We start from the raw sequence: 8,980 nt of genomic DNA on the forward strand, positions 1-8,980 counted from the left end.
ATCCCCAGCTTCATGTATTTAAAATTGTGTATGCTGCATTTTGCAGGTTGCAGTTTTGGTCATGGCTTGCTGGTTCTATAGCCTGAATGGGCTATCTCGGCTTTGGAGTCGCAGTCTTGATTTGCAGTTGGAAGGTGTCTCACCATGATTCCAACAGTTTTTGTGCACAACATCATTTTTCTTATGTCGAACCAATGTGGTGACACTACTGATTGTTCTTGCTTCACGGTTTTCATTGGATGGTTTTAGGATTTTCCTATTGAAACTTTGTAAATGAGTAAAATCCATATTTGTAATGAGTATGATTACGAGTTGTAATTGTGGAAATTAATAAGGATGCATGTTTTAATGAAATGAAAATGGGGTTATCATTTGAGTTAATTATAGATTTTGAATGTAATAACTATGTCTGTTTGGGAATGTTGTTGTAATTGTGTGATTTGGATATGTAGGTATGATTTTGTGAAAATGTAGAACGTCGTTATGATTTTGTAATGTGGATGGTGAATGTAATATGGATGTTTATTGAGGTAAAAATGAATCAAGGGTTATGATTTTAAAAGTCAAGATGATTCATGATTTTTTAAAAAATGAAAGATGACTTTGGTTTTAAATTTGGTTTAGCAATATGAACATGAATCAAGACTAAGAACGGAATTTGTGATTGACATGATGAAAAGATGAATCAGAGATTATGCATTTAAAGGCTTAAAGGTAAATGGTCGATTTGGGTCAACTGGGTAACAGTGCCTATATTCTTACGGGAAATCGAATATGGACCACAGTATCCTAAATCAAATGACCTAGGCCAGTGATTATGAACCAAACTGGATAAATATCAACCAAACGACAGTTTGTACATAAGGCCCTTAACTAGCAAAGTCATGAATCCGGGTTTCAACCCACATGATGTGTAACACCATATTCCTCAATCCAGAACCCCAATTTTATCAACCACAACCCTAAGTATGTGACACCTGTTAGCAGACGTAAGTCATGAATGGATTGAATGAACATGCATAATTATGAATGATGTTAGATGGATATCAATTTATAGTCAGATGGACACAAAACAAAAAAGGAAAAAGCAAATTTTGGGGTTGACAGCTGCCCCTATTTATTTAACTTGAACTTAGAAGGTAAGAATGACAACGGTCTTCATACATTCATGGTGGAAGGTACTTAAATACGAAAAGACCCCAATTTTGTCCTCTGAAATGCAATGGAGAAATGCATAGAGAAAATGCAATGAATTCGAATAGCACTAAGGTATTAGGGGCAGAATTCCATATCAATGTCAACCCTCGAGTCGACATTTAAATATTGCAAAGGTCATTTTTGATGTAAAGACAAATGGGAGACTAAAACTGAACAGGCTTTTTGGCACCAAAAGGATGACAGTAGATTTGACATCATCCAAAGGACGATAGTAATTCGCCATAATTTCAAGGATCGTCATCACCAAAAGGATGATGGATAAACCAAGCTACAAATATATCCATCACCAAAAGGATGACAGTCACAGTAACAAACAAAGATCGCCATCATCAAAAGGATGGTGGTAAGATCAACAACAAAACTTGCTATCACCAAAAGGATGAAAGTCAAACGTGATAAGTCAAATAACTTCGATGACCATTATCACCAAAAGGATGAAGGTAAGATCAAAACAAAAACATGTTACCACCAAAAGGATGAAGGTAAGATCAAAACAAAAACTCGTTACCACCAAAAAGATGATAATGAGTTAATAACTTCAATGGTCACCATCACCAAAAGGATGAAGGTACAATTAAACGACCAAACTTGTTACCACCAAAAGGATGATAATGAGTCAACAATCACCATCACCAAAAGGATGAAGGTAAGGTTTAAATAACAAAACTTGTTACCACCAAAAGGATGATAATAAGTTACGACAACTTTAAATGATAACCATCACCAAAAGGATGAAGATAAAATCAAGACAAAACTTGTTACAACCAAAAGGATGATAATAAGTCACAACATTTATGCTCACCGTCACATAAAGGATGAGGGTAAGATCAACAACAAAACTTGTTATCACCAAAAGGATGATAATAAATCGATAACTGCAAATATCACTGACACCAAAAGGATGGCAGTAGGGTTGGACTTTCCCTAGGTCACAATCACCAAAAGGATGACAACTTAAACTAGACTCCATAATCTCTATCACCAAAAGGATGATATTTAGATTGAACTGGACGTCATCACGAAAAGGGTGAAGATTAGACATAATAACAAAGATCACAAACAACAAAAGGATGATGGTTGAGGAAAAAATGATTGCAGAGGTCGCCATAATAATTGCAGAGGTCGCCATTCACTGAAAGGATGAAGGTTGAGACAAAATTTCAAGGATCGCCGACACCAAAAGGATGACGGTAAGATCACAAATGTCGTAAATTTACCATTACCAAAAGGATAATGGTTATTGTAAGCAGGACGATGATCATTATTCATTAAGGGGCTTCCATGAAAAGGATGATAGTAAGAAAAACCATGTTGGAAAATCAGACTACCGACAGAAGTTCAAAATAGAACAGACCTATTGGATAGTATTGGAATAACACTAGGTAAAACTCGCTTGAGGATATCAATAACAAAAGGTTGCAGAACAAAACTCTGAAAGATATAATTTCCCTCAACAAAAGGTTAAAGGTTATAACTCATTAAGGGACGCTTAACGCGAAACAAGGTAGGTGTTTAAAGAAACAATGTTTGACTTAGCTGAGGATAACAACTTATCAACAAAAGGTTGAAAGATGTGACTCAATGGGGAACGCCCGATAGTGGGGTATGAACTTATTCAAAGAAAAAAAATATCTCAACTGAGGGTTGGCCTGGATGCCTACAACTAAACCTTGGATCTTGATTCGTTCTATATGCATAAATGTCATGTATACGTTATGTATGAGGTGATGCATGCAGCGTATGTGATGCATGTTTGAATGCAAATAATGATTGGTTTGTTTGGGATTGGCCCCCTTTTCAAAGGCGATGTATTTTCTGGAAAACTAATGCTGGTTGTATTTGTTTTTATGCGGGTGCCAGCAAGGTGGACTTTGGTTTCTCTAGGTACTGTCGATGTGGATTGGACTATTGATTGGTGAAAGGATCTGACTTCCCGACACTCGGTAGTTGATGATGTGATGAACACCCAACAGATATGGACACACTTGGTGCCCCGAGTTTTATCTTTTACTGGTACGTTGTGTCTTTGCCCATGAGGCGATCTCGACTTCTTCTGAGATGTTCGGCCAGCATGTAATAGCGACGTGATCAACACAATATGAGTATGTAGTTTACGCGCCCCAAGGTTTCTTGTCAAGATATGATATTGCACTGGTATGAACTTTCGACATTTTGGTTGTGAATTCAAACAGTCACTAATATTTGACGCAATCTGCTTGACTGTCTTGAAGATTTCAAGGGAACTTGCCCCTTGTAACTTGTCTTTCCCCTGACTTGCCGATTCTTGAAAGGTCTTCTTTAATCTACTGATCCTTAGGAGTTAGTTTTCATTGTACTCTTGGGGTAATTTTCCCCTGATTGAGGTTTTGTGGGACTTGCCCCTTGCGGACTGAGTATTGAAGTGTTTTTCCTCCCTGATCAACCGATGCCTTGAGATTTGTCTTACACTGACTACTTCTTAAGTCAACATAATAAAAAACATGCCGTGCCCCTGATCCATGTCTCATAAGGACAAGGAGACATTCAAGGAGTATGCACCGCGATGGAGGGAGTTGGCTGCCCAGATCACTCCTCCTTTGGAGGAGAAAGAGATGACAAAAATCTTTCTAAAAACCCTGAGTTCATTTTACTATGAACACATGATTGCCAGTGCCCCCACTGACTTTACCGAAATGGTAAATATGGGGATGAGACTTGAGGAAGGGGTCCGTGAAGGAAGATTGTCAAAAGATGAGGTGTCGACAAACAAGAAGTATGGCAGTAGTTTTAGCAAGAAGAAAGAGAGTGAGACCAACGCAATTTCCAGTAGGAGGCAGAGGCGGCCTTAGATCAGAAGAAATCCACCACCCCGTCAACATCATCATCATCATCAAGTATCTTCCATTATACCAGTATTTTCTAATCAGCAAACAACACCAATTCAACAACAACAACAACATCAATATCAAAATCAACGTCAACAGCAACAACCGCAACAAAGAACGAACACCTACAACAACAACAATACCAACAATCATCATCAACAACAGAATTTTGAGAGGAAGAAGGTCTCTTTCGACCCGATTCCTATGTCATATGCAGAACTGTACCCATCATTAGTCCTCAAAAACTTGATTTAGCCGAGGAACCCACCGCAAATCCCAGAACCACTTCCTTGGTGGTATAAACCTGAGCTTCGCTGTGCTTTTCATCAGGGTGCGCCCCGGACATGATATTGAAAACTGTTATGCATTGAAGTATGAGGTGCTAAAGCTTATGAAGAGTGGCATGGTGTCTTTTGAAGACCGCACACCTAATGTGAAAGCTAATCTTTTGCCCGCTCATGGGAACTCTTCAGTTAATATCGTGGACGGTTGTCCTGGTGAGTATAAAGTTTTTGTTGTGCGTTTTACCCATGGATCCTTGGTATAGATACACAAGGACATCTGTATGGTAAGTGACTGTGAACATGACCATGATGGTTATGTTGTTTGTAGTGTGAACCCATGGGGGTGTGTTGTGGTGAAAAGGGACATCCAGCGTCTGATGGATGAAGGCATGGTTCAGATTTGTCAATCCCGTCATGAAGATGACGACGTCAATGTCATAGTGCCCGTTTTCAAGCAACAAGAGCGGTTGGTGATTCAGTATGATAGCAGTAGCAATAAGAACATCAACAATAGATCAGTATTGCCGTTGGTAATACGGTTAGCGGGCCCAGTCCCGTATGCATCTGATAAGGCTATACCATACTAGTACAATGCTACAATGATAGAGAATGGTCAAGAGGTACCATTACCTACGACCAGTTCAGTGGTGAGCATTGCCGATCTTACGAAGGTGACCCGTAGTGGTCAAGTTTTTGGACCGGTGTTCCTGGAGAATAAAGAAGAAATGACTGTTGGTAAGAAGGCGGAGCTGCCTAGTGTAGATCCGGTTGGTTGTTCAAAGGATAAGTCTGGTGAATCCAGCAATTTGAAAGCCAATGATGATTATGAGGAACTCCGACTGATTAAGAAGAGTGAATTTAATGTGGTTGAGTAGTTGCTCCAGACTCCCTTAATGATTTTCGTGATGTCTCTGCTTTTAAATTCTGAAGCGCACATAGAAGCACTCTAGAGAGTTCTTGAACAGACATATGTGGATCAGGATGTTAATGTGGATCAATTTGATCACATTATGGTTAATATCACTTCATGCAATAATTTGAGCTTTTGCGATGAAGAACTCCCTGAGGAGGGAATAAATCACAATCTGGCTTTGCATATTTCAATGAATTATAAGGAAGATGCTTTGTCAAACATGCTCGTTGACACCAGTTCATCACTCAATGTGATTCTGAAGTCAACATTGTCAAAGTTATCTTACCAAGGAGTTCCCATGAGATATAGTGGGGTGATTGTCAAAGCCTTTGATGGCTCTCGCAAAATAGTCATTGGTGAAGTGGACCTTCTGGTTAAGATAGGTCCGAGTGATTTTCAGATTACTTTTCAAGTAATGGATATCCACCCGGCCTACAACTGTTTATTGGGAAGGCCATGGATTCATGAGGTAGGAGCTGTTACTTCCACTCTGCATTAGAAGCCCAATTTTGTCAAGAATGGCAAGCTGGTAATTATTGGAGGAGATAAAGCATTGTTGGTTAGCCATCTATCATCTTTCTCGTATGTAGAAGTTAAGGATGAGGTTGGAACTCCGCTCCAAACCTTCTCTGTTGCTGCTGAGAAAAGAGTTGGGGCACCTGTGTCCTCTTCGAAAGATGCTCAGAAAATTGTTGAAGAAGGTCGTGTTGATCACTGGGGGCGCGTGGTAGAGGTCTCCGACAACAAAGGAAGAACTGGTTTGGGGTTCCAGAAAGGCTCGTCAACCGATAGATCTGGAGATATGCAACTTAGCTTCCGTAACGGAGGGTTCATTCATGGCAATGAACAACACTCGGATGTTGTGCTAGAGGATAATGAAGAGGAAGACTGCACCAACTTTGTGACGTATAGAAAGACATGCAACAATTGGACTGCTATTGATATTCCTGTTATTTTGCATCGATCTAAGTAATTTCTTTTATATGTTTTTAAAAAATCCTTCTTCTATGCCTAAGGGAGAAGTGAACATTGTTTGGGCATTTCAATTTGATCATTAAATAAAATTAATTCTATTCATCCACATCTATGATGTTTATTTTTTACTTTTTCTTATTTCTGAAAATGGTAATCACAAAAAACATAAATAAACAATATAGTTGTTCATCTGCATAATATTTGGTCACAAATTCACTTCTCTAAACTCAAAATATCAAATCATTATGCAGGTTGGTTCCTAACTCCATTGAATACAATGATCCTTCTCCTTCTCCAAATTTTGAGTTCCCTATGTTTGAAACCAAGGAGGAAAGTGATGTAGAGGTGAGTGATGAATTATCTCGTCTTCTTGAGCAAGATGGAAAGATTATTCAGTCGTTTGAATAACAGATTGAGCTAGTCAACTTGGGGTCCGAAGATGATGTGAAGGAAGTCAAGATTGGGTCTCGACTGTGTCCATATGCTAAGAAGGGGTTGATTGGTCTTCTGCGAGAATATTCAGATGTGTTTGCTTGGTCCTATCAAGACATGTCTGGGCTGGATTTTAATATTGTGGAGCATGTAGAGCATAGATTGCCATTGATTCCAAAATGCCCGCCAGTCAAGCAGAAGTTGAGAAAAATGGATCCTGATATGGCTGTGAAGATCAAAGAGGAAGTTCAGAAGTAGATTGATGTCAGTTTCCTTGTGACTGTTGAGTATCCGCAATGGGTGGCCAATATTGTGCATGTGGCGAAGAAAGATGAAAAAGTCTGCATGTGTGTTGATTATATAGATTTGAATAAAGTCAGTCCAAAAGATGATTTCCCTCTGCCACACATTGATATGTTGATAGACAATACTGCTAAATTCAAAGTCTTTTCATTTATGGTTGGATTTTCCGGATATAATCAGATTAAGATGGCACCCAAGGATATGGAGAAGACCACATTCATTACACCCGGGGGAATATTCTGTTATAAAGTGATGCCTTTCGGTCTAAAGAATGTTGGTGCAACTTACTAGAGAGCAATGACCACTCTTTTTCCAGATATGATGCATAAAGAGATTGAAGTATATGTCGATGGCATGATTGATAAATCAATTGATGAAGAGGAATATGTTGAGCATTTGTTGAAGCTATTCCAGTGTTTGAGGAAGTATAAACTCCGCTTGAATCCCAATAAGTGTACTTTTGGTGTTCGTTCTGGTAAGTTGTTGGACTTTATTGTCAGCGAGAAGGGTATTGAAGTTGATCCTGTCAAGGTCAAAGAAATACAAGAGATGCATGTGCCCAAAATTGAGAAGCAAGTTAGAGGTTTTCTCGGCCGCTTGAATTATATTTCCATATTCATTTCACACATGACTGCCACATGTGCACCTATATTCAAGATTCATCGGAAAAATCAGTCTTGTGATTGGACCGAATACTGCCAGAAAGCATTTGATAGTATCAAGGAATATCTGTTTGAACCTCCGATTTTGTCTCCACCTGTTGAAGGAAGACCATTGATCATGTATTTGACTGTGCTCGAAGATTGTATGGGTTGCGTTCTTGGTCAGCAAGATGAGACTGGAAAGAAAGAATTTGCAAATTATTACCTCAGTAAGAAGTTCACCGACTGTGAGACTCGATATTCTATGCTCGAGAAAAGTTGTTGCGCATTGGCTTCGGCTGCTAAGCGTCTGCGTCAGTATATGTTGAATCATACCACTTGGTTGATATCCAAAATGGATCCAATCAAGTATATATTTGAGTAACTTGCTTTAATTGGGAGGATTACCCGTTTGTAGATGTTGTTATCAGAGTATGATATCGAATACCGATCTCAGAAAGCGATCAAAGGTAGTATCTTGGCTGACCATTTGGCTCACCAACCAATTAAAGATTATCAGCCAGTGCAGTATGATTTACCAGATGAAGAAATTTTGTACTTGAAAATGAAAGATTGTGATGAACCATTGCTTGAAGAAGGGCCAGAACCTGGTTCCCGTTGGGGATGGTATTTGATGGAGCTGTTAATCAATATGGAAATGGCATTGGGGCAGTGAGTATTACTCCTTAAGGCACACATTTTCAGTTTACAAGTAGATTGACTTTCAAGTGTACAAACAATATGGCAGAATATGAAGCTTGCATTATGGGGCTTGAAGAGGCCATGAATCTCAGAATCAAGTATTTGGATGTCTTCGGTGATTCGACTTTGGTTGTGAATCAGATCAAAGGAGAATGGGAGACAAATTAACCCGGTTTGATACCATATAGGGATTATGCGAGGAGGATTTCAACTTTCTTTACAAAGGTTGAGTTTCATCATATCCCTCGAGATGAGAACCGGATGGCAGATGCTCTTGCAACATTGGCATCAATGATTGTAGAGGAGTATTGGAACGAAGTTCCCAATTTGTCTGTGATGCGTCTTGATAGGCCAGCTCATGTGTTTGAGTTGAAGAAATCAAGGACGAGAAGCCATGGTATTACGACATCAAATGTTTCCTCCAAAGTCCGATTTACCCGCCTGGGGCATCTTTGAAAGATAAGAAGACTTTGAGAAGATTAGCCGGTAATTTCAACTTGAATGGTGATATACTGTACAAGAGAAACTTCGACATGGTTTTGCTCAGATGCGTGGATAGACACGAAGCATACTTATTGATGACAGAAGTGCATGAAGGTTCCTTTGGTACTCATTCCAATGGACATGAAATATCAAAGAAGATGTTGC

The sequence above is a fragment of the Lathyrus oleraceus genome, chromosome 3 (assembly GCF_024323335.1).
Source record: "Lathyrus oleraceus cultivar Zhongwan6 chromosome 3, CAAS_Psat_ZW6_1.0, whole genome shotgun sequence".
NCBI classification, from domain to species: domain Eukaryota; kingdom Viridiplantae; phylum Streptophyta; class Magnoliopsida; order Fabales; family Fabaceae; genus Lathyrus; species Lathyrus oleraceus.